Source organism: Catharus ustulatus, chromosome 6 (genome assembly GCF_009819885.2).
Source record: "Catharus ustulatus isolate bCatUst1 chromosome 6, bCatUst1.pri.v2, whole genome shotgun sequence".
Lineage (NCBI taxonomy): Eukaryota > Metazoa > Chordata > Aves > Passeriformes > Turdidae > Catharus > Catharus ustulatus.
Window position 1 is genome coordinate 55,751,189 of NC_046226.1, and position 27,070 is coordinate 55,778,258.

The 27,070-nt window shown below is 39.1% G+C and overlaps 1 protein-coding gene across 1 annotated transcript in view; it reads left to right on the forward strand.

Moving 5' to 3' along the window:
• LOC116997458 (SH3 and multiple ankyrin repeat domains protein 2-like) overlaps positions 1-27,070 on the forward strand; it is a 267,147-nt gene that overhangs the window by 117,920 nt on the left and 122,157 nt on the right.

The following is a 27,070-nucleotide window of genomic DNA, read 5'->3' on the forward strand; positions in this document are numbered from 1 at the left end:
TAAATGAGCTCTGAGAATATAATTAATGTTCTCCAGGAGTGTGTGCAGTTTGAAATCAGCTATTGATGTGTTTTTAGATCTCTGTTGTATTGATTAAGAACTTCTGGCATTGCACAAATGATGCACTAAAATTTATGCATTGTATCATTCATTTACAGTGGTTTTTCTTTTATGTATGTCCTTATAAACGGCAAGGTATACTTTTTTTTTTTTTCTGTGTGGAGAAGTTGTGCTTCCTTTTCTGTTCTCCTTTTGAGAGGAGAAAAGAGGAGGAGGCAAAACCAGATGTAGAGAGAATGGATCCAGGCTCTGAGAACAGAGGGAGAACAGTTGTGTAGCTCTTCAAAGGGCTTGAGAAAAGTCAGAATTCAGAGACAGAGGTGTATTAAACAAGAGTGTATTCTTACACTGGAATTGCCCAATGTAAAAATGGTAACCCTGCATTAAATTTGAGCTGTCCATTTGTCTCCAAATCTGAAGAGAATTCTGAGGAGAGCATGAAGTGAAGTTCTAAGATAAGAAAGAAGTTTTGCATATTTTTAGTGATTTTGAAGAGAGAGTAACCAAACCTGTTTGTTATAAATCCTTAAAGACTTCCTTGAGAATTACTTCAGGAGGTAAATTCAGTATGTGACAGAATTGTCTTAGTAGATGATGATTGTTTTTTGAGCAAGAATTTCTTTGATCATTCAAAGGAACACAAAAATTAAGAAAAGAATTGTCACAAGAGACGCAAAAAAATTACAAATCCTGGAAGCAAGAAAATAATATAAACAGAAGTGTGTTACAAATTTTCTGACATGAAATTATGAAGACTTATGCCATGTGTCTGGCAAAGCACCAGACATTTACTGTGATTTATAACTATTGCCTTCTTTCCGATTGTTTTCCCATTTGCTTATGGTACAGTGGGAATAATAATAATGTTAACACAGCTTAAGGCTTTACATATGCCATTCTTCTACTCTAAAGAGGATGAAAATGTAATTAAATAGGAACAAAAGGGACACATTTTCTCTGGCAGTGAACTTATGCACTCCCATATTTTGCTAGGCTGTCTCAAAAAATGTCCCGCACCCAGAATGAGGTTCAGTGCTTCTGTGAGTAATGTGATAGAGGATGGAGCTGGGAGGGAAATGAAATATATGGAATGCACAGTATATGCCATATTATTATTGAAATATGGCATGGAGCAAAAGCAGCTGATCACAGAATTGCTCTGTGCATTCCTTCTGCATAGGAAACAATGGGAATGAAAGGGGAAAGCTTTATAAGCAAAAATCAGCCAGTATTCCCTCTGAGTACAAATGCAGAAGTAATTTAGAAAAATGTGTTAGGCATGGTGAAATGATTAGAAATTAAATTAGGTCTGCTGGGATTGCTGAAAGAACATCAGCTGAGAAACATCACAAACTTGCCACTTGCAAGAATTTGCATCGTGGTCTTTGCAAAGCAGCAGAACTTCTTATGATAATGATTTAGAAAGTAGATAATTTCAATGTGAAGGAAATGAAGCTCAGACTCAGCCTTTTCCACACCAGCACCACAGCAACAACTCTTTCGCCTCAACAAGATTTAGGAACATTTCTTCCAGCAGCTGCCCTTTGCTATTAAGTTTGAACAATTGTGTTTAATAGGGGCTTGTCATTTGCACACCATGAGTGAAGGAAAGAGGAATAGTTCTTGGAAAAAACAAACTCCAATTAAACACTCCAGGCCAAATAAAACTGCTGGGCAGGTGTTTCATGTCAGGCTGATGTATAATCTCCCTTCTAAGGAAAGTTCAATTTTTAGGGAACTTTATTGCCATCCCAGCTGTTCTGTGGAAGTGGGCAGGACAGAACAGCACCTAGTTCCTGTACTCTCTTCAAAGATCCCATGCAGCTTGGCAGGTTCTGTTTTCCAAAAAAAGTCCTATTGACTGGCATTAATTCTGCATCCTTTCTTTAATCCTTCATTAATTGAGACTTGTAGGAATTGCTCCATTATTTTGCTAGGGTTGATGCCAAGCCTATGGACTCCTAATTATCCAGGTTGTGTCATCTTCCCTTTAATAACACCAGCACAGAATCTACTGCTTTTCCAGTCTAAAGAACTTCCCCTGACATTTTGAGATCCAATGGAATAAAAACAAAGAAAATCATTATCATGGTCTGCTAAATTCTTTTGCCTGCTTTTGAAAAATTCTTACAAACAAAATCTTCGTGCTACCTCATTTTTAAAAGTATAGTCTTTGTAGTCAGTTTTTAGCATTCTCCAGGATGAGAGAGTGAAAGTACTCTGAAAGTATTCCCTCAGATAAGGTTGACACATCATCTTGCATTTTACCTGTTCAAACACAGAATACAAATGTCACATATTTACTCTTTCTGTACTGACAGTTTTGTTGTGTTACTCAGTAATGAGCCAATTCCATTCTGAAATGTCTTTATATTACAAAATGTGTTAGCATTTATTTTTTTTTTTTACTAAAATGTTTTGGGTAAGTTGGAAAAAAATTTCTACTGCTTAAAATTAGATATTTCTGTTTGCTTTTGTTCCATCATAAGGTATTACTTTAACGGCTTACTACAAAAATGCTTTCCATTACACTTGTGATTTTATGTTCCACGTCTTTCAGAATTCAGAGCTATCTGACTGCCCATAACTGAGGTGATGTATTCATTTTCAGTCTGGAAGGTATCTTTAACTACACTCCAACTTTATCATGTATTATTCCTCTCTCCCTAAAGTGCCTGGAGAGCTCCTAGATTTTCTGACTGATACTGAAATGAAGGCAGACTCTGCGTGTCTGAGTGATTCTTGCTTCTTTCAACTCTTGGCCTCCTCAGTGCACCTTTCCTTGAGTTCCAGCCTAATTTTTAATGTTGTCTTAGGATGGCTTTTTTTTCCTTAGCCTCCTTTGTGCCCTTTTCTACCCTGTGGCTTTGGGATACAGCTTAGTAGCTATAGGAGTGCTGTGGGTTTATTTGAGGCTAGATGTGATGCGTGCACGTGGCTGCAGTGACCATTAGCAGTTCTCAAGAGCTTGTTTTTCCAGGAAAGGATCTGATCTGTGCAGCTTGAGCTGTGCCAGTCCTGGGGGCTGTGGCATACACGGGAGGGGAGTTAGCTCTCCCAGGGCACATTCCCAGTGGAACTGTGCCTGTGCTGACCTCCAGTGTCACAGCAGACTCTGCCAGACCTCCAGGCAGGCATTTCCTGTCCAGAGTGGCACAGAGGCACAGAATATTTGGGTCGGGAAAGACCTCAGGGATCACCAGGACCCCCTGTCAGCCAGACTGAGTGCTACATCCAGTCTTTCCTGAGCACAGTGCCTGTGCTTTTGTTTGGTATCCCTTATTCCTGAGTTTCCAGCAACTTGAAAACGGTAGTGACAGATTATCCAGGAATAGCAGAGTTCCCTTGCAATTTCTTTTTTACCTATGTAACTGTACACAGACGTTAAAAGGAGAAACTGCAGCAATCCTTATCCAGCATTCCCTCTCAATCCCAGAAGTTACAAAACAAGTCCAAGATGTGTTAATGAAAAGCATTTTCTCATTTCCACCATCCCTTTTCATAATTAGCACAACACCTTCCCAGGCAATTGAGCCAGCCAGGCTGCTAGAAAATGGATTTGCCTTCCTGCAAGAAAGATGCTTTACTGTGGATCGAGGAACTGACATCTGTACTGGCCTTCCAGAAGGACAGGAGTCTTAGTTTCCCAAGTTTGCTGTCTGGATATAATAGATATCCATATGTAAAACTGGTGCCTTATCCCATATAATTGACTTTATGATTCTGTGTTAAATGCAGCAGTGAAGGGGAAAAAAAATACAAAAAAACCCCTTTTCATCCAGCCTAAATGATTCACCTCTCGCAAATGACCCAGATTAGCAAAATCCTTTTTAACAAGTTATTCCTGATTTGTTCTGATCAGTTCTCGCTAATTTTTAGCTAGAAAGGCAACTGAAGAATAAATAGAAATATTGTGGTGATTATTAGAACTCTGAAAAATTCTATGCACAAATAACTTTGGAAACCACTAGAAGGAAGTGGGTTTTGATGAGACAGAAGAGATGGTATCTCACCAAATGAGCCCCTCAAGGGTTTTGATAATAAATTTTGATAAATTCTCCTTCCACAAGATTTCACCTTGAGTAGAAGGTACCTGTGTATCTGTGACAGAATTATTGTGCAACTTACACTCTTTGGTGCGAGCAGCAGCAGTTAAGGACAAAACATTGCTGCAGCTGGAAGGACTAAATGGAGAAAGCATAAAATAAATTTATATATGTGAGGGAAAGATTTTTGTTGGGAAAGTTAATCACAGTGTCATGGCAGTAGAGAAAGAAGCTAAGAAGTTCTGAGAACTGGGAAATATATTCTGACTCGACAGCACAGGCTGGACTCAATATGGCCAAGAGAATATAAACCCAAATTAGAATCAAATTTAAAAGTCAAGATTGCCTCACATGTAGATGAAAAAGTGTGCTGTGATGCAGATACAAAGGCAGCCAATTCAAATGGGTTGAAAACTCGAGGAATGACTATTACACGTTCATTATATGATATCTTTGTAATCCCAGTCAGGATGCTGAGCGTGGGATCTCACTGTAACCCTGGTACCCAGAGCCCAAGCTGACATGTCAGACCCTGTTCAGTAAGTCCCCCTGCCTTGAAGGATGTTATCCAAAGCTCTGACCTCTGACATATTCTTTCCTGTCTTGCTTCTGTGTTTTGCGCAACCAACCACCTGGCTCACGGGATTCTGAACAATTTCGTCTTTTGAGGAGTGATTTCCTGCCACATAATGTTTCCCATGGACAAATCTGTCATTTAAAAAAATGGGAATGGATGATAACACTCAACATAGTGATTATCCACAAAGGTATTCTGTGTCTGAGTTATGCTTTAGAAAGATCAGGAATATGTCATATACCATATTTTTGCTTAAACTGCATTCTCCTCCACCAATCAGTAGGACAACTACTAGAACAAAAAGAAAAAAAAAAAGAAAAGGAAAAAAGAAAAATCAATGCAAAGAACTAGATGTGAGGTGCTGGCAAGCCAGTCCACAAAACCCTGCTGACACAGGAGCTTGGTGCAGTAATAATCAACTAATTCTGACAACTCTCTTCTTTAGCTGAGGATGTAAATCAACCTCACTTTTTTGTCTCAAGTAATGGAAATTCAAAGAATGAACCTCAGCAAGTTTCTGCACTTTAGCTTTGCTGAGTGAGGAATTTGTGTTCCCAGTAATGATAAACAGCAGTTTGGGAAAAGGCTCTGAAATGAATCATCGCTCAATAATAATGGGAATTGGGAGGAAGAGGTAACTGGAGAGCTGTTTTCATCTGCAGGCTGGCTATAGGAGGAGACATCTGCTTCCCACACAACCTGCAGGGCATCCTCTCTGGCCAAAGGTGCCTCAAAAGGCTTTTCCTTCTTTCATTCTTGATCTGAGCAAGATGCAATAGAGATTTCTTACTCTGTCAGGAGTATTTGTTAGAAGTCCTTGGGAAGACTAAGTCTACCAACCCATTTCTCAAATAATGATACAGGTCTGGTTTGAAGGAAGAGTAAAATGAAGGATTCCATGATAATCATTTAATCTTTTGTCCAGGTTTTGAGGGCAGCATAAAGTCAAAACATCAAAAAATTACTCAAATTAAAAAAAAAAAAAAAAAAAAAAGAAAAAAAAAGAAAAAGTCTGTGTCTGGAGCTTGTAGAGAATGTAAGCCTGTCTGCATGCTTATCTCTGAATAAGTACTTTTTAATTCATAATATTTTACTGTCTGGGCTGCTCAGCTGACATGTACTTCATCCCTTTCATTCCCATTTCCATACTTGCTAAGAGTCACTTAGGAATAACTCTAATCAGCTGGAAAGGAGCAGCACAACTCTCCAAAGCATTGAAATAGGCTAAAAATAAATTGCATAGCAATATAACATGAGAGTTACGTGGTAGGAAGCTCAACATTTCTAATGCATCTGGGATTTCTGCTGCATTAAATCGGACATGCAGGTGGGGAGTTTTTCCTCTTCTGGTTCTTTCTGCATTTATTTTTCCTTGAGAAATCATCTGTCACACCGTAGAGGATCAAAGAATTCTGAGGGATGCCTCAAGAAAGGCTTTACCACTATGGTTTATTCCTTTTACTTCCAGTGATGCATTCCCATTTTCTGTTCAAAATCACAGCCCATGGAATGTTTTCAAGTCTGAGAGCAGACAGAGACATCAGACATGTCTAATGTTACAAATTACTGTAGTAGTACTAAAAAGTTAAAACTGTGTAGTGAATGGTTTATGAAGTGACGGAGCCTCCTGGGGAATTTAAGCCCAATTATTGGTTTAAGAGAGAATACTTCAGCTTGTGGCAGAATTTGAGCAGTACTGTTCTGTGACATGCTAAAAACCTAGGAGTAATACCTAAATTTTGATTCCCATTTGTTCTTGCTGAAGCTACTCATGTAACACAGTTTGATCAACCCATGAATATCTGTTTTGAGCTACTTGAATTTTAACAAAATTGGCAGATCTTAATGACTGTTATCAGACAAAAAAATCGTAGCTTTCGCCTCCTGGAATTCTGGAGCTTTTCAAATTTCATAAATAATAAATACTTTAATGCAAACATCTCTACACTAATAGTTTTTCAATATATATATACTGTTACTTTGTAGTACCTTATGAACCTATGATCAACTCTAGTTGATCTTTTTGCTTTCTGCAAGTATCTTAAATGACAGTAGCAATAGCTTTTACCTTGGTTGAACATCCATTTTTTCTCCCTGAAATTCTGTTTAGCTGCGACTCTCTAATGCACCTGTATAAATATGACTTCTGTTGAAATCATTCTGGCTGTCTGTCAGGATTAAACAAAATGCTGTAATTCATCTAACTCATTACATTTAGCATGACCTCACACTTTTAAAAGCAACTTTGGAAAAAAAAAAAAAAAAAGCAAGGCAAGCCTCAGATCTGTACATATTCTAAAGGTGTTGGTAAGCCATCCTTTTCTGCTGTACTAAATGACACATTGGGGCTTTTTTTTCCCTTCTGATTTTTAATGGCTCAGATGAAAGGCTTGACAACAGAGGCTGAAAACTCTTTGAAATGCTCCCCAGTTGAGATAAAATTCTTCTTACCTTAAGGAAGATGGTGGAGCAGCTGCTTAAAGTAAGGGCAGGTCTGGAGGTGATCAGGAAGGTGATGCCTAAACAGAGCAGCTGTCAGATAATCCATATTCGGTTCTGAAATCATGGCACTGTTTTTTGCTTCCCTCCCTTCCTGGAGAGCTGGGCTCATTTTATTATAGATCAGTACTAAAGGGACACTCTGGGGTCATAAATAGATTATTGATCTTCAGGTAAAGCAGACAGACGTGAGTGAATGTTCCCAATTGTGAACTCGCAAAATTGATTGAATTTTAAACAGTAGTGTAACTCAGTTATGTTATTTACGCAAAAGTGTGTTTGTAGCTGAGTTCAAAACTTGGGCTTTGCTTTCTGAGCTGAAGTGGAAGATGTCCATCAACTTTCTCAACCCTCCAGTCAGTCCACAATTCACAAATATAAAACGTGGCTGTGCAAGTCAAGCTGATTTTGTGGATGATTTACAAGCAAAAAGCGCTTCAATGTATTGTTTTGGGCCTTTTTTTTTTGTAGCCAAGGGTTCAACTCTAATTCCTCTAATTATACAATAATTTTTACTCCATGCCTGCAGTTATGTTTTGCACACATCAAGAATTTAGTTTAGTGCTATCTAGAGAGACATTGAAAATAGTTCTCTATTTTGTCTGCTCTCCTGAAAATAATAAAAGTAATTATATTGGATATTCTGTACAACACATTAGTTTTTGAAGGAAATGAAATAATAACGTATCTTTGTCTCTCATTTTGTCTGCCAGGTAAGTTATAAAGCTATTTTTTAGATGTTAAATTAACATCTGTTTAGTCAAGACTTTAAAAAGAAGGAAAATAGTTACATTCCTGATTGTAAATCCTTACAGATTGTACTTTTGCTTTCATTTTACCATGATCAAACCTCTCCTTTGGGTTGATCTCATAGGAGACTTTGAGGCCCTAGGCCACTGTTTGAGAGAAAAATGCAGATATAGATAGGAAAATCCAAGACACTTTCCCCAAATCCCGAAGTTTCATGCTAAGATTTTATCATCTGAGGACAAGACACAGCTACATGCAGCGAACAAAAGACTGTCAGAAGAAATAAAGCCAGAATTGGTTTATTTTAAGAACCAAAGGATGTTTCTAATGTACAGATTTGTGCTAAGAGCTTGCCCCAGAGAAGGATAAATTAAAGATTCTCGTTTTGTTTTTAGAAAACAAATCTTAAGGATGTAGTTTGTTTTCAAATGGATGCTTGGACTCCTTATATTACTCTTCCTCATTTGTTTTTATGTTTTGATTATAAATGAATTGCCATTTTCAGGGTCAGCTGGTGAGGCATTATTTGTATTCTGGACAGCAAGTGGACAGATTAAAAAAGAAAATTATTATTTTCCTGCAAATGTGTTATTTCCTGGGGACAAGGGCAGAGTCTGCAGGGAAACAGGGAGGTGGAAATGATTGTCAGAGGTGTGATACATCACTGCCCTGGTGTGTAAGTCCAGTTTTTGTGTTTCCTGAGCAGCCCAGCAGTGGGATGATGCTGTTCCTGCTGAACAGCCTGCTGCTGCTTTCCTCCCTGCTGCAGCAGAGGGATGCTATTCTTAGGAGTGGATGTCCTCAGGTCCCCACTCCCACAACGCAGATTGCAGGAGTGCTGGGAAGGACAGACACTTCTTGGCACACACAGACAGCCTCAGACCTTGCCATGAGGGCTCTGTGCCCCTGAGTAGCTCAGGGTGGGAAGTGTCTGTGAGACTGAGAAGCAGGGAAGAACTCTGGGGAGCAGAGTGGCTGCCGTGGCTGCAAATGCTGCTAGAACCATGAATTTTGGTGTGCCACTACCTCCAGCTATACATATACACAGTAATTTCATGATTATAAGCTGCACCCTTTTGACTAAAATTTTGGTCTGAACCCGAAGTGTGGCTTATAATCAGGTGTGGCTTATATATGGACAAAGAACGAAAAGCTGCTGTTTTAGTTTGGAGGACAGGTGTCTGCTGAGAAAGGCAGGAGCTTCTCTTTGAAATGGAGAATGTAAACCCCCTCCCTCCAAATTATTTTAATTTTGAAATCAAGGGGCTTTCAGGCAAAGATATGGGAATTAGGAATAACAGTTCTTTACTAGGGAAATTAAAATAGAAATACAGTACTACAAAGAAACAAACTCCAAGCCCTGACAAAGAGTACAACCTGACACCCGTCAGGCAGGGTGTTGGTAGCAGTCCCATTCCATGGTGGCTGCATCCTCCTGCAGTGACAGATGTGGCTCAGTTGGAGCAGTGCTCCTGTACAAGGTGCAGTTTCCCTCTGGAGGTCCAGTGGTGATGTAGAGAAATCCGGTTTTCCTCTGGAGTCCAGTGGAGAAAGGGGCTCCCTTAGTGTCCCAAACCTCTGTTTCTATCTTGGTAAGAAATGTTGGGTTCTTCCCCCTGGCTGGAGCAACTTCCAATGGGATGCAGTAATTTTATCAGTCCCACAGTGGGACTCAATGGCCATGAGCAGAAAATGACTGGCTGGAGGAAGGATGGGTTGTGAAAAGATAAAGAACAATGCCCCGCCTGGTTTCAATGGATGGCCCATTAGCAGAATATCTGCCATGGAGATGGGGATCACTGCCCCCACCCTCAACAGATGGTGATAGAATAGAAACCTTTTATCACACTCTGTATTGTAACATGTGGCTTATAATCAGGTGCGGCTTATGTATGGACAAAGAACGAAAAGTTGCTGACACCCAGAAGTGCGGCTTATAGTCAATGCGTCTTATAATCGTGAAATTACTGTATATATTTAGGTTAGTTTGTGTGAAAATTTTCCTAAAATAGTGACTACTGTGTCTAAAGTCCAAGTAACCTTGAACCCAAACTTGTATTTAATCATGCTGTGTCTGGAAAGAGAACTGTTAAATATTACTGAACTTTTACTCATTAAACAAGTGTTGAGTTTATTAGCATATGTCCTATTAGCTGTCTAATAAATGCAGGTGATACTGATTATTTAATGAGAAGCTTCACATCTACCAAGATGGTTTTAAGTATTCATTTTGATAGATGTTTTAGCACTCAATTCTGAAAATAAAAAATGCTGAAGTTGAACTATAATGAGCTACACCATAGTTCCTGGATTTGGAGATTCAGTGAGGTTTCACCCTGTTGATAGAGCTGGAAGACTGAAATGCATCATAAATATTCTTCAAAAGTGAACTTTTAGAATTTTTTTAAATCCTTATCTTACTTTGGAGGATGCTGCAACTCATCACATTTAAAAGTTAAGTGGAAATACTTAAGTTAATCAGCCAAGCACTTCAGAAAGTTCTTGCAAGGCTTTTTTTGATCCAATTTAAGATGTATTACTGAATCTTTTAAAAGTGAAAAATAGTAAATAGTTGATTATTCTTTTTCTGGATTGACTTGAGTGACAAATAAGGCAGCATGCAGAATCTTTCATCAGATCTGCTCAGAATCAAAAGATATTAAGAATTTTCCTTAAAAAACAGTATCCATTTTCTTAGGTTGTGCTATATGGAAACAATATTGATGAAGTGTTTCATGTATCATTAAGCACATGTAATTTTGGGATTCTCCCAGTGTTTGCCACTACACCTATGAGCAAGCTGTTGAATTTCAAGTTGTTTTGTTATTAATGAGGGACAAGCTTGAAAAAGCATCCAGTATTCCAAAATGTTGGTAGAATAAAAAGGAAATAGTTGGCATCAGGATCACAGGTACTGTCATGCACACAGGGAACAGGATCTGGGCTTTCTAACAGGATTCACCCTGACAAGGATTTTCCTTTAATAATCCTCCTGTTTCAGATAGCTCAGACAGATTACTCAGCACTGAAATGGGTAGGCTTAAAATACCACTTATCCCTGATTGCTGGAATCTTGTTCTGGGAAACATTTGACAGAACAGCGGTTGTTTTGGGTTTTAAACCAGAACTTGCAGCTTAACTCTGAAAAAACTTTTATAGGGCAGGCTCTGGAGATGCAACCTGTCACTAAGTGGCAGATTTGTGCTTTGACTTTCAACTCTCATTTCAAAGCACAAAGAAACCACACTAACCATGACAACAGATAGTTTTGAATGGAAACCAATCAACTTCAAGTGATTATTGCCTGAATATTACTTAATTCCCAGTCTAGTATGCCCACACCCAGCCCTATCATCCACTCAAGTCTGGCAGACACAGACTGGGATAACCAAGAATATTGCACCACTAGAAGGTTGTGAGTGGCTTGAAAAGTAGTTTGAACTGCAGGTGTGGATTTAAATTACCACAATCTCTGTCATTCTGGTTTAAATTTTTTTTTAATCCATTCTACCTTCATACCTTTAGATGAAATTAAATTTGCCCAAGTAGTCCTTTCTAGTCAACCTTTAGGTAAGGGTTGCAAATAGGTGTCCTGCATCATAAAGTCACTCTAGCGCAATATGTTGCTTGAAAGAGTATGAAAATAAGGAACCCATTTCTCCCTATCCCCTAAAACACGTAAAAGTGGCTTTAATATTTTCCCAAACAGATATGAAGAGTTATGATTTAACATTATTGCTATTCATAAATGTAAAAGGCCAGTGAATACGTGGAAAGGTTGTTTCTCTGGAGCTAAACTGCATTTTTCCTGAAATGTGGCTAAAACAAAACACTAGGACACTTAAAAATCTCATGATTGCTGAGAAAAGATACTTCTACAGCTTTAATTTAAAATGTATACTGTTTTTGAAGTAGTTTGGGTTTTGGGATTTTTTTGGAGGAAAGTCTTTGTCCCGCAAAGATACATTTTAAATGGTTTTTCTGAAACCTGCACTATATAACATTGTGTTTTTCCCTCCCTGACGCGTGTACATGCCGTGTATATTTGAAGCATTCATTTTTGATGCCCTAAATCAGGTTTTACCTGATTTTGCAATACTCATTTTGCTTACATGATCAGACTTTCATGTGAATATAAAAACACCAATGATTTGTATTGATTTTTCTCTTCCTTGTTGGTACTTCCCCTGATATTCTTGCTGAGCTATTCTAAAGTAAGGAAGGCAAAAGACACCCTATAGACCATCTTCCAAATGTGCATAATACATGACCTAGTGCTTAATGGTTTTCAACATCTTAGAAGCAGGAACATATTCTGAATTGTTATTATATGCATTTGATGAGCTATCTAATGGTTTGATGACAATATTTGAGTTTCTTGAAGTTAATATATTGTACTACACAAATCAATTCATTAGTGTCCTAAAATCTGAAGCATCTGTTTGGGAGCTCAATAAATCGGACTGTGCTGCTATCTTTATCTGCGATATCAATATTCAAAAGCCTTCCTACATCCTGAACGTGCTGATTGCACCTTTTTCCTTACAGAAAATCAATTACCCTGCCCTACAGTAGCAGAATTTTAAAAAGATACAACTTAAACTTGAATTTCACTCTCTGATTTGATTTCTGGATTCTGTGTGTGCGCACAGTTCTTCTGTGGCCCTCGTTTAAATTCAGGATAAGGTCACCAGTGTGCACCTGATAATGTGCAAAACTTTTCCTTACATTTCCTAACAGCCAATTTCATCAAGGGTAGGAGGAGTTGAAGGAGTTTCTCTTGGCTGGAAACTTTCCCCAGTCAGGCTGGACTCAAGTTTTCCAAAGAGCCAGCCCTAGTGAGGTTTTTTTCTTTGACTTGGTCCCACATTCCTGGCTCACCAGAATTTGGGATTAGCATTCTTCTCTCCCAGCCTGTGTTCTGAGTGCTACCAGGGCCAGTGCTCTGATCCTGTTGGCTGCCCTCCAAAAATTACTCTTTTCCAAATGAAGTCAAAATTAATATGTGTGGGTAGCAAGAGCAGACAGGACCTGGTGAATGCCTCAGTGTTCTGCCGTTTGTGGATTCACACAAACACGAGTCTGCCAGAAATGTTCCCTGAGACAGAAGCCCTGTTCCGGATGGAGTGATTGGAGCACGGAAGGAGTGGCAGATGTGACAAGGGATGTCCTTGAATAAAACTGCCCTGGCTAAGGACTTAACCCTTCTGCTTCTCAGACTGCACAGAATGATGGAGATGCCCCCCACAGTTGATATGTAAAGTGTGCTCTGAGCTGCGTTTTCGGGAGCAGTCCCTGCATTCAGTAGGTGGTCACTAGATGGCATCTTTGGGTACCGAATTTAAGGGAAAATCATCTCTAACGTTTCATTCGGACTCAACCTCCTTTCTTCAGTTCACTCTTATTTCTGCCTGGATATAAAAACTTAAGAAAGGACATGCAAAGGCAGCAGAGGGGAAGGAAGCATTTTCCTGATTTTTTAAGCTTTCTGAACGGTGGGGTTGATCTTGAATTCTAATAATTATGTGTAAACATTTTTGGAATACTTTTTTAGGTAATATCTGTGAATTTTTTTTTGAGTATGTATGAATGCAGATCTAGGAATCTGTCATTTGTGGGTTTTTTTCCCCACACTCCTTACAGACAATAGTAAATCAGTAGGAAATATTCCAGATGAAATCACATCATGAAAGCACTTAAAACTAAAAGCAACCAGTCAGCAGTTACCAGCAAGGATTTCCAGGTTAATACCAAAACAACTTCTGCAGCAAAGAAGAATATGTCCGGCACTCTAATCCTTACAAATAAAGATACCTTTTTATATTTTTATATAGAAATACATAAAAACTGCTGTTCAAATTCTCTTTATTTGAAGGTAATGTTGATCTCTTTCTTAAAACCAGCTGAAAGTGAGGGTAACTCAGTAGGTGGCACTCCTCTTAAACCAAAGAAGAAATCGTGTGACTATCAGAGAGTCAGATTTGAATGCAATAAAGTGTTTATTGAACACTTCCATGTCACCCAAGCGCAGTATGGCATGCATGTTTTATTTAGAATCCTCCAAGGTATTGACACTTTTTTTTTCCTGTCTGGAGTTGTTCTGTAAAATACTTCTAAGTGTATTTGAGAAAAGTTCTTGCAGACTTCTTCTCCCAAATGCTTGTCTGTGTGTCTAGAGCTTGTTCTGGTTTTGGGTGGTTTTTTTCTTCTTTTTTTCTTTTTTCTCACACAACAAGAAGGATCTGTCACTCACAGATTACCCAGTGTTTTCATCTGAATTTCTTATACGATGATCCTTAGAACAGGAATCATCGTTCTCACTCAATAAATGGCCTGTGCTGTTAGAATTCTCTTGCACTCTTCTCAAAGAAGTTGAATCCTTTGGGAGTGGTGTCAGCTGCCTGTTTCCCTTTCACCCCGTGGCAAAGGTGGTCTGCCATGGGTTTGTATCCAGGATGCTGTAGGATCCATCAGGCAAATTGTTTCATTGTTCTCAGCACCATGAGGGACCTCTCTTTGATTCAGTCCTCTTGGTTGCCATGGCAGGGACCAGATGCTTTTTTTTTACCTTACCTACATGACAGATTTGTTACCCCAGCAGTATGCAAACTATTTGAGAAATAATAGCACAAAAATACATTCATTTAAAATAAAATAAGCCAGAGCTTTAGTGGTGTAGAACAGTGTGAGTTCTAAACCTGTTAAATATAACTCCTGTTGCCTTCATCCCCCTGTGTGTTTGTTTCACCCCCAGCCCCTTTCAAGGAGCCTACAGTCACTCCCCCTTGTGTGAAAGGAGTGTACTCTGAGATACTTTAAAATAAAGCCAAGGGAGTTGCTTGTTTTCCTGGAACACAGAAGGTGTGGGTGTCAAAGGCAAAAAGCTCTGATAACCTGCTGAAGCTTCTCTAGCAGTGTTGGTGGACACACAGGGGGCTCAGGTATGAGCAGGTTGAAGGGAGATTTTGATAACATTCAGGAATTTTTGACAGTGACTGTGGCTTGCCCTTCCACATATTTGGTCAGATGTAGATTGAGGAGAAAATGTGGCAAAAATGTAAATATTGCCAAGGAGGTCACTGAGGATGAGGCTGATGTCTGAGAGAAATGAATACTTGTTGAATAAATGTCTTATACCAGGGGACTGGTGTAAAAGTGAAAATTCGCATGAACTTTGCTGCTGGAGTTGTTTCCAGCAGCTTCTGTGTGTGGAGGCATGAGTGGATGACTTCTGTGGGTTTTACACAGGTCTAGATTGTGTATATGTGATAAATCATCAGGAGATAATCAGAGAAAACTCTTGTGTCCTGGGAAGCACTCGGAGCAAATCTGTGTTGTAGTGATCTAAAATAAACAGTTTGTGTATTATTTTTTATAGTCTTGTCCACTAGGAATAAATATGTTTTTAAATGTAGTCAGATTCCGTCACTTGGCATAATGTACTGGAAATACAGTCAGTGGAGTAGAAATAATTAAATGAAAAGAGAGTGGTTGATGGTCCTTTAATCTTTTTATGTGCAACATAAATGCCAAAGTAAAGTACACAACCCTAATAGCTACTTAATGGCCATGCAGGATGTTGTGCAGTGGGCAAATAACTCTGCAAATGAAGAATTGCTGCAGAAATCCTTAAAAATGCGTGGAAAAAAGCGACACAAGATTTGATTGGGGAAAACTAGGAAGCAGATTGGAATGGTATATATCACTGCCGTGCTTGACCGGGCAGAAATAACACAAAATCAACTTCTATTATCGTGGGAATGTCTTTGAGACCTCTGGTGATCAAAGGAATCATTTGGGGCTTCCCAGTGTCTGTAACCTCCCTTGTGATAAGGGGAGGAATCACATTCTGAGGTTCTGTCCATGGCTGCAGCTGCAAACTGCAGAGCTGAATAAATCTTGAGCTAAATTCTGTTTGCAGATTGATGTGTGGATATGACAGGAGATCTCATCATCTCTAATTGCTGTTGCTTATTCCAAGTGGTTCTTGCTGCTTCAGGATGCTGAAAATGCCAAAAGCAAGTTAGGTCTGCTTGGTAGTTTTCTAAAATGTCTTTAGTAAGTGCCTCTTACAGAGGAGGGCAGCTTGAAATGTTGATTTGTGCAGTGGAGCAAAAATTCCAGTGAGCAAAATTTCAGTCAAAGTTTGGAAATGTATTTATTAGCTCTGATAATGGAGGGGAAGAAAATAGATGCATAAGTACAGTTTTGGAAATAGAACCAAAATAAAACAGGAGCGGCTTTAGCCTGGAAAGTGTCCTCTGGGATTTTTCATCCATCAAAATTACACTCAATTTATAAAATTTAGTTTTATATTTAAATTACATTTAAATTACACTCAATTTATAAAATTTAGTGGGTGTTTTTCTCCTCTCTATCTTTTGTGCTTTCCCCAAAGCTGCTGAGACCTTTTCTTCTTCTTTCTAATCTCCTAATGTTTTGGGTAAAGATGTCCATTTCATTAGATCTCTAATTATGTATTCAGCAAACTCCTCATTTCTCTGTTTTTTTTGGCTAATGACCACTCTGCTTCACTTTATCTCAAAGCAAAATGTATGATGTCTTTTATTCCTTCAGGAATAAAGCAGATGGCATTCAGCACAACATCTGGGGAAAAAAGGCTTCTCAGATCTTTGAGGTGTTTTTAGTAATGTAAACACTGTTAAAATGAAATGATGGTTTGCTGGCTTTACCTAGAATATCCCTGGATGGAAGGCAGGTTGTTTTAGTTCCTACCTATTTTGAGTGGTTTGTATCTAGAGACAGGAGTAGAAATTGATACTTGCCAACAGTATTTCAGTTTATGACATTTTGTGGAGAAAACTCTTCTAAAAATCAGTGTTATTCCTGCTTCAGTTCTGGGAGGAACACCCTGATTGCCAGTCCTGAAAACACCTCAGTGGAGCTGGGCTGCTGCTGTCAACACACAACATTGCAATTGATTTTTCTTTTTATTACAGGCCAACAAAACAATTCAAAATGCATCTAAAGCTAGCAGAACTGCAATTAACTGTAAATCTCACACTGTGAATAGCAAATCTACCTTTATCTGCCCCATTCCCATTATGCATTTCTAGATGAGGCTTCTTCTTTTAAACAATGTTATCCTAAAATTTTGACATCATGATGTTCTTGAGGTGACAAGTTGTCAACTTCAGGTTATGTGATGATGGAGAAGATTATCTAAAAGCAGTTATTTGTCCATTTTCTCCTGAAAATGCTGGTGGTGTATGCCACTAAATGGAGGTGCTCTAGTAGTCCTGTGAAGAGTAATTAGACAGTGATGCATGAAAGAGTGATTGTTTAACCAATTGGATCTTTCTGAGTGTCAAAAGAACTCTTCAAGCTGTGCAAAACCACTGTGAGGTGATTGTATTGTGCTGTCTGTGTGCGGGATTAGGGTAAATAATGAAATGGATTTTTTAATGATATATTTGGAGGATTAGATTTGCATGGCCTCTCCGTGGATTAAGTTCGGATATGCTGAGATGCAATTTATATGTGAGAAGGAGATAAAGGAGAGGGAGCAGGGGGAGAAGGTGGGAGTGTGATTATCAAGAACAGAGAGATGGTTAATCCAGGTAGGCTTAATACACTCAATTACATTTTAACAAAGGAATAAACCTACTAAGTAGAGATCTCAATTAAGTGCATCCTATCTTTGAAACACCCCTGCAAAACAAAAATTCACAAATTTGCAGTCTCTCCCACTTCTCTTCATTTGCCTTTTTCCATTCAAATTTGAGAGGTTATGGAGTCCACAATATAAAAACTTCTAAAAGCTCAAGGCTGTATTTTCACATTTTCACATTGCAGGTTTGAGAGTGGTTTTGGGAGGTTTTGCATGTCAGTTGAGAGGTTAAAGCTTTTTACATAATTTCTCTTTAAGAAATACCCAGACTATTTGATTTCTTCAGTTATAACATTTTGCAAGTCTCATAACTAAAAATCTCTTACGTACAGTGATGCAGCATAATTCCTTTTTTCTTAATAGTTTATAGACATTTGGCAGGATACATAATAGAGTTTCAGGAATATGTCAGTCTTAGGAGAATTCATTTCCATGTCACTGCTTGCTTCCAAGAATTAGTAATTTAGGCTTGCAGAAAACATCTAAAAATTACAAATTTGTTTTGCCATTCCTGATTTTGTTACCTTTGGGCACCATGGAAATGGGTTTTGACATTTCTGTAACAATCAAACAAATGTATATTTTTATCATTAAATTTACAAGCTTAAAGCTCGGGTGCTTTTTCAACCGCACAACTTTAATCCAGGTTTATTGCTTGCCTTTGGTGTTTGCTGTGGTCTCTGGGATGCTGTTTGCATTCCCTGTGCCTCATCTACATCGTTCTCTAAATTGCAAAGCTTTTCTGAGGACAAACTTCATGAATGTTGGCCCAAAAGAGCAGCAATAAGCTGCTTTTTTATGTGATCCATTTCAGGGATGATTTTCACTTCTATTTAAGTAATTTCACCCTCATTGCATTATTTGAATTATGCTATGTTTAATTTTTGTAGTACTTGTATTGCAAGTATTTATCTTACAATTCCATGTTCAGATATTATTCTGAATTTATGTAAAATCAAACTTTTTTTAAACCTTCACTGGATGTTTGGGAAAACTGCACAAACCACTCTTCAGTTTAACCAGTGCACAATTAAAAACCATCTAATTTTCTATTGATCCATTCATGAGGGTTTCAAAGTGTTTTATAAATAAGACTTCTTCAGTTGCTGTCAAAGAAGAACTCAAAAATCTTGACTTTGAAAACAATTTTACTGTCACATTTAAAATGAATTCTTAATCTAGATTCAACTAAGTGGTGAAAAATGAAACTTGAAAGGGTCTGGCTTGAGGTGTAGATAAAAGATTGTCAGATTTGAAAAGGAAGACCTACTTTCTGCTCCTTTTTGTGAAGACTTCAGCAGATGAAGAAAAGGCATTAAGTGAAATTGTAAGAACTAACAAACCAAAAGCTAACAGAAAGGATAATACATATATTTCAAGCTGGTTTTTATTATGATCTTATAGTGTTCCTAATGTATACTTATGCCCCCTCTCCTTTTTTCCTCCTCATTCTGGTTTTTACATCCCATGAATGTGAATTTAATTAATTTGCTTTTATTCCCAGTGGTGGTTTGATGTCAGCAAGGAGAACTCCAAGCAGGTAAAACCCCAGTTCTGTCTCCTGAGTGCTTCCTTCAGTGGATGTTCCCAGTAGTGATGGAGAGTGCTCAACTGTGGTCTAGAAATACCACATCAATCATTTGAGAGACCTTTTCCTGCACAAGTGTGTTTCCTCCTCCTCAGTTCCTCCTGTTTGAGGTCTAATTGCAATGTTTATTGGCAGAAATTGTATTAATTTCGAGTAGATTTGGCATGGGGACTGCACATTGCTGGTGTACATACAGGTAGCACAGACAGCCCATCTCCAATCTGTGCTCCAGACTTTGGAGCAGCACTGTTTATTCGGTCACCTCACTTTTTATATAGAATGACAACCACTTGGGAGACATTTTCTGCGAAATGTGACACAGACAACCAGAACTTGACAAAATTTGCATTAGAATTTGAAAGCTGTAATGTTTTTTCAGTGTTTTATCAGCTCATTTTTCAAGAGAATGGGGGATTAGAAAAGGGGAATTGGAAAAATAACAGGGTGGTAACAGTAGGTTGAGATAGTCTGAAATAACTCTCAAAACGTTTGTTCAGAATCACCAGCACAATCCCTGTTTCATAGCTTCTGAAACTTTCCTGTGGTACGTGAAGTAGGAAGAGGTTGAGTCCAAAGCAGTGGGAACAGGGCTTGGGAAGGGTCTGGAGTATCAAAGTGTCTGAGGGAACTGGAGGAGGTTGGTTCAAGCTGGGGAAAGGAAGGCTCCAGGGGGACCTTTTGGCTCTCCACAACTCCCTGACACCTGGCAGCCAGGTGGGACCAGGCTCTGCTCCCAGGGAACAAGGGACAGGAGAATAAAACGGACTAAAGTAGTGCCAGTGGAGGTTCAGATTGGATATTAGGGAGAATTTCCTCATGGAAAACCTTGCCAGGCACTGGAACCTTGGTACTGGAACCCGAGATGTTTAAAAGCCATGTGGATGTGGCACTTGGGGGCATGGGTTAGTGCTGGCCTTGGCAGTTCTGAGAGGGCAGTTGGACTCAGTGATCTCAGAGGGCTTTTTCAACCTTAATGATTCCATGATCCTATAGTTCTGTGATCAGCAGGGACCCTGCTGTGCCTGAGCTGTGTGCTGTGGTTGCACATGGAGTATTGTATTGATCAGAAATTATATTTACATCAATTGTTTTAAGGCTCATTAGCCCGTTAATGCAGATTAAAGCTTTCACTGTCTTATTACTCATCGGAATGACTCAAGTGAAGTCTCTTTGACCAGAGAGAAGTTTTCAGGTCCTGTGGATTTTCATGGCAAAACAAATATGTGGCATCAACTCCATTTGTGTTTTGCAACAGTTACTATCTGACTTCATTGTGAGCTTATTACGTGAGAAGTAATTTTATTGCATTTTCTTTTTTTTCCCCCCTCCCTCTTATAAGCAGCGAAAGAGTGGGTTTAAAAAAAGCAGAAAGCACTATTGTTTTTAGAACACTGCAACAAAATATAGAAGTGATAGCTGTAGCACATTTCTAATAGCTGGGCTGAATCATATTCTGTTCCTCTAATGGCATGTGTAATTGCTCCAGGTTTTCAGGCGTCCTTCAGCTGCACTTATTTAGATTAGTGACTGATGCATTTCCATGGAAACCTGCAGCAGGGAAAAAACAACCCTCTTGGTATAGCGTGGAACTGAAGGGATGTGGGCTTTGAGCCTTGTGTAAAATAAGGCTTCTCAGTTGTGGTCAGCTTGGTTTGGGGTTTTTGTTGTAGCTGCTCTCTGCAAAGGAAGAGGAGTTGCCAGCAGCATGTTGTGTAGCAATTTGGAATGCTTGTCAAATCCTACATTCCTTGACAAGCTTCAACTTTTTGAGTGTACATTTTGAAGGAGTACATTTTGAAATGAAATGTCTGGGGTGTTTTTCTCTGTGAGGATGCAGAAGCACCCAAACCCCAGGTAAGCTGGTGAGAATCTGGATGGAAAGTCAAGGTCCAAGAATGGGGTTCGTTTTGGAGGTGTTATGTGGAGCTCTAATGAAGGATCACTGAGTTTTGAAGTGCTAGTGGCAGGAATGGAAAGGTTTTATATGGCTTCCCTCACTAAATGCCTGGAAAATATAATTACTTCTAAAAACTTCGCACAGTACTGCTTCTTTTCTCAATATCTGGTACAATCTTTATATGCATTGCCTAACATATAATATCTGATTTTTAGCGCTTTCTTAGAAAAACAAATTCTCACCATTCTCAGCAATTTGTTCTAATTTCCAGAACTGTTTAAGGTTGCAACATGGATTTTCAAATGCGTTCATTTAAAGTAATTGTCTTTATGTACCTACACAATGCTGTAAGGGCAAGTACCTTCCATACATTTAAAAAGTAGAAATATTTTTGGATTTGGCTCCTTTCCGCTGCAATCATCCTAATTATTTGGAACAATTGTATAGGTTTTCTAGGAGTAAACGCTCAAACCAATGGTGATAATTTCTCCTAGTTGAAAATTAGTTATCCTGTGGCCTGGCTCTGAACTTTGTGTTACTTAGCAGTCATCAATGCAAAGTATCTCAAACCATATCTATAAATTATGTTGATATTTTACATATGTTATTTATTTTATTATATCTATACATAACCATATCTGTATATTCTGATACAGCACCACAAGTTGAATTGCTAAAGTCTGGTACGCCTGTTAAAAGTCGTGTGGTGTTTGTAAGTAATTTTTCTTTTTTATATTTGAATTTGTAGTTGGATGTTGTATTTTACTGCCATGCAACAGCATGGAAAGGCAGGAGTTCTTCCTAGTGAACAGGGAACTTCCACATCCACATCTCAACCACATCCACGTCCACATCCACAGCTCTTGTTCCACCCTCATCTTCCCCTCCCTGGTCCTGTGCAAACCTGGGTACCACACAGCTTAGCAACATCCTGCTCTGAGCTATTTGCTCGCTCTGGCTGGAGTTATAACATTAAATTAGAAGTTACTCTGAGGCCCTTACTATGGAAGTTGCAAAGTGTTCCTCTGTTGAGTTTCAGTCATTTTTTATCCAGAGTGAAAACCAGACTGAGAAGTCCATGTGCACAATCAAGGCAGAGGGAAAAAAAAAAAAAAGGGAGTGCTGTGGTGAAATAGATTGTGACGTTCTAGGAACTTCCCCCATATCTTCCATGCTCAGCAGCTTCTTATGTATTCAAAATTTTATCTATTATTGAAGGCAGAGATTTGACAGATCATTGATCCTGAGTACAGCTGGTGAAGATTTAGACTTGAATGAAGCTTCTTGTAAGGGAGGAAATTGAGAGGAAACATTTGTATCACTATTGATGATGAAAGTCCATAATAACTCTTGTTGAAACTTGCTGTACATGAAAATTAATGATTTTTGAAATTGAATAGAAGAATGGCTTTCCAGGGCCTGTTTTTCCTTACTCAGCCCAAAATAATTCCCCATCTGTTCTTTCCGACTCAGAGTGCTCAATGACCTTCTCCCAAGCAGTTGGTTGCCTTTGTGGGGCTGTAAACACATCTCAGGTAGGAACAATCCCTGTCATGCCGAGCAGACCACAGCTCCTGACACACAAGCAAACACAGAGTTCCTTCACAATCCTGTAATGCAATTTCCTTAAGTTTAATGCAAAGTCGCTGCATCAAGGCAAAGTTATTAAGCCAGGTTTCACCTGGCACCTGCCCTTTGCTACAGGCTATCATTTTGGGTTATGCTGCTGCCATCAGTGAGAACACTGATATTTGCAGGAAATATTTGAACTATTTGCTGGCAGGATGAAAAATGTGAAATAAGGTGTTGTGATTAAAAACATTTGTACCCTGAGTCAGTTCTAAAGAACTGGAACATTACACCACCTGAGCTTTGTGAGTGAACAAACCATCCTGACCTTCAGGATAAATAATGTTTGTAGCAGATGATAGTGCCAGCAGGCAGCTCATCAAGACTTCTTTGTTCTCCCTGAATTTGAAAAAGAAGATGCCTTTATTTATGTGTGCAGGAGCACTTTGGGATTGACATGGAGAGCTGGTTTTTATGATGCAGATGTAGATGTTGTCAGGCCACAAGAAAAGGTTAGGCAAAGTGCGCCGAAGTTGCTTTGTTTTGGCCTGACTTTGTAAAAGCTGGGTGTTCAGCAAGGATGAAAACAGGTGCACATGAACCAAAGCCATATTCAGCTGCTAGAAACTGAGGTCAACATCCAGCTTTTTACAAGCTCTTCACTCTTCTCCTTTAAAAGATGCATTTTACTCTGTAAATCAAAGAGGGGAAAGAAATCTTTCCTCTCTAAATTAATTTCCTTTGATGAGATCACCCAGAGATGTCTGTGCCTGTCCCAGACACTGAATGGCTTAATCCTCTCATCAGCTGAGACCATGGACACAGAACTGCCACGAATGGGTTGGAAATGAGGAGCAAAGGGAATGGAGACCCTCAGAAACCCAATAGAAGAACTTGGGAAAATATCAAGTGACAATTTACCACATTTTGAAAATATTCTGCAAATGAGGGAAGAGCTGCAGAATTTCAGAATTGTACAAAGAGCTGGTAAAATTGTTAGGACAGTGAGAAGCAAATACCTCCACAATACTTGCTGGGGTTTTATTTTTCAGGTTTAAGTAAGCTTTTTGTTGAATTAAAGGGAAAACTGATGACATGGGAAGCACTATTCTTACATAACTGCCTCTCCAGCAGGTCCAAGTTGCATATTTCAGTTATTAAGGTTTCTCTTGCAAACAAACTTGCTGATCCACTCCATTGATCAGCCATTTCAGCATCCTTTGTGAGTAAACAAATTCACTGTATTCCAGCTAATCTTCCTTTACGGAAGAAGGGGAGAATCAACACTCAGTCTTCCTTTCTTTTTCTGAAAATAAGATTTAGTAGGGAAAGGAAAAAAAAAGAAAGGCAAGGCAGGAGGATGTCCAAGGATTTGCTGTTCCAGTCAAATTGTTCTTGAGACGTTTTTATGCTTTTTCTCAAATCTGAAAAACTTCAAAAAACACACAAGATTTGCTATTTCTCAGCTTTAACTGGAAGAAAAATTGGTTGAGAGCGTCACATCAACTGAACACTGGGATCATCCACAAACTGAAACAGTAGAAAGCAAACCATGAATTAAAGGTTTTCATTAATTTACCATTTATAATGCCTTCATCATGTGTTTCTTTTCTCTTGATCCTTGCAGTTTATCCCTTCAAATGAAGCATCCATGTTTTTACCTCAGATTTGCAAAGATATGGAAAAGATAATGGTAATTTCTTCTGAATTCTTGGGTGGTACATACATGCAGATTTCACTTTCATGAGTTTTTATAAACCTTCATCAGAATCAATAATCAAACAGTTAATAAAGTTTCCATTTCTATTTCTTCATTCCATTTTTTTGTACATTTTTTAGAATCCATAATCCTATTCCGCTTGATTTGGAGGAGGATCCCTGAACTTCATCTTTCCTATGGCTCAAATGAAATGCTCAAAACAAACAATAAGAAATGTCGTGTTAAACAATTGTATTACAGGCCTGAAAAAACTTCTCACTTCTCACTATTTTAATGTACCATATTTAATAGAAAATCCAGTTTCTATTCTGGTCACTCTCCATTTTCTAAGGGGAAAATTGAATAAGTAAAATAAGTTACTGAGAGTTCACAGTTTATGGTATGAAAAATATTTTTATCTTTTAATGTGATTATTTTCTGAAGCATCATTTGGTAAGACAGATATTTTGGATATATTTGGGATAGAAAAATGCATGCTTTTAGTGATGTTTTCAATCCCTTGAACTTTTTCTCCACTTTTTCTTATGGGCAAATTTGGATCAATTTAAGGAAAAACTCTACAGGAGGCCTGTCTTGCTGCAAACCAGCACAAGTATCCTTGAATTGTGAATTTCTGCTGACTTTATTATTAGACCACTTTCCTCAGCTTTGAATCAGCGTTTGTTGCACCTGCAGAGAGCTGTACCTGAACTGCACTGACAAAGAGCATTTCTAAGTGTCTGTTGAGAGTGAAGCATCTCCCATGGCTGTCACTGGGGAAGGGGGAAGGAAGAAGGAAAATCTGCATGTTTTGGGACAGGGATAAACCCCACCTTTACCCACCAGTGGTATCTGCGGAGAGCCTACTGCTCTCGGTTTCCTCCCAGTATCACAGCACAAATCCTGCTGTTCCACTGCTGTTTCCTCTGTTCACGGCGTGGACATGACTCTGAACCTTTCCTAGAGTGCTGGCAGGCTCTGACAGTATCCCTGCTGGCACAGCATTCCTGCGCAGTTTCCTTGGAAACATGGTACAGAAATGCCCTGCGAGGAGCAGCAGGGAGAAGACAAGGAATGGAGACAGTGTCGTGGGGATTTTTCCCCCTCCTAGTTCTTTACCCTTCCAAAGCAATATCAAAGCAACCTACTCCAAGCAGGAGTGTCAGGGTGGGAATCGGGCTGGCTGCTGGAACAGGCTCACAATTGTTCCATGGGCAGAAATAGGGCACGAGTGGCCTAATCTGTGTGGTTTAGTGTCCAAAATTTATTCCTTGCTTTTCATGGCAGTGAGTTTTCAGCTTTTGATAATGTCTGCAAGACCTACTGGAGTCCTGTGGTCACTTACGAGACTGAGATAGGACAGAAGTTCTCACCACTCCCGAGGTGGAGAAAGCGGGAGATGTTTTCTGCCTACACTTTTCTCAGTGCTCACCCCTCTTCTAACCCTATAAATTTCATTCTGGAAGGGCAGGCTTTGAGCCTGTTACTCCCTGAGATGTCTGCAACAATAAATGATCCTAATAAAGAAACAGCTGGGGCTTTATTATTTGGATTACCACTATTGCCCAGGGCACACAGCTTATTTCTACTGCAGCTCCACTGGCTTCAGTGGAGGATGGACCAGGAAAAAATTGCTGTGTTCTTATGGTATTTACTCTGGTAAAATATGGACTTCTCAAGAGATACAGAAATTTCAAGTGATATCCCAATGTTTCTCTCTTCTGTCAATGTAAAGGAAACGGGACCATTTTTGCAAACCCTGATGTTTTGTTCTGCCTCTTAGAAAAGATTTTTGAACTGATCCAAATTGATGTAGTGACTTTTCATGTGTGGTGACAGACGTTCCTCTCAGTAAAAATGCAGTATTGTTAAAATAGTTATCTTATTAAAATAAAACTGCTAAATAATGCTTTTCTAGACCTTCTTGTCCATATCTTCTTGCTTCTTTCTAATCTGTCTGCAACCAAGTTTAGGAAGAAATCCTCTAAAGATTCTGTGAGTAAAAGCTTCTTAAATGATGATGAGGTTGTTAGTTTTAGGTGGTCCTAACTTGCTGCAAAGCATTTTGAAAAAGAATGCTGGTCTTAAGAAAACCTGGGACATAAGAATAGGTACAAATCCAGGGAAACCTGGAGCTAACCCATTGGTGCTATTATACCTATAACAGCGTTACTATGCTATATTTGGCTTGAATTCAGAACAGCATTTGTTAGGCATTTGCCTATGGGTTCTTTGTGTTCTTTTGTCGAGTCAGGGAATGGAATCCTTTTCCTTTTTCAGTCCCCACTTCATTCTGATGGCAGATTCCTGGTGCTCCCCCCTGCTCCTGGCTGTGTGTACTTATACTGTGTGATAGGGCAGCCTGGAATCTGAATCAGAGCTGAGCGAAAGAAAGTAATTAGAGAACTTAACACAGCAGCCTGGGAAGCTGCCACTTAGCCTCGAGTTCAGCGCCTTGCAAAGCTTCTGTTTTCCCAAAGAACCCCTGACTGCACACCGAGGAGTGGGGGGAAACAGAGGGGTGGCAGAGCAGGGGAGCGAATCCAAGCTGCAGCTGAAGAGTGCTGGCTCTGCAATCCTGAGGAGCTGAACAAAGCTCTCTGTCTTGCTGTGCCTTCCCATCCCTCCCACCCACTTTGTATTCCTTATAGCGCTGAAATATCACACTACAGAAAACAGATTCTGCAGGGGGAACATCTGGCTTCTTAAGGCTCAAGCAGTTGCTTTAAGATTTCAAAATATTCTTCATCATAA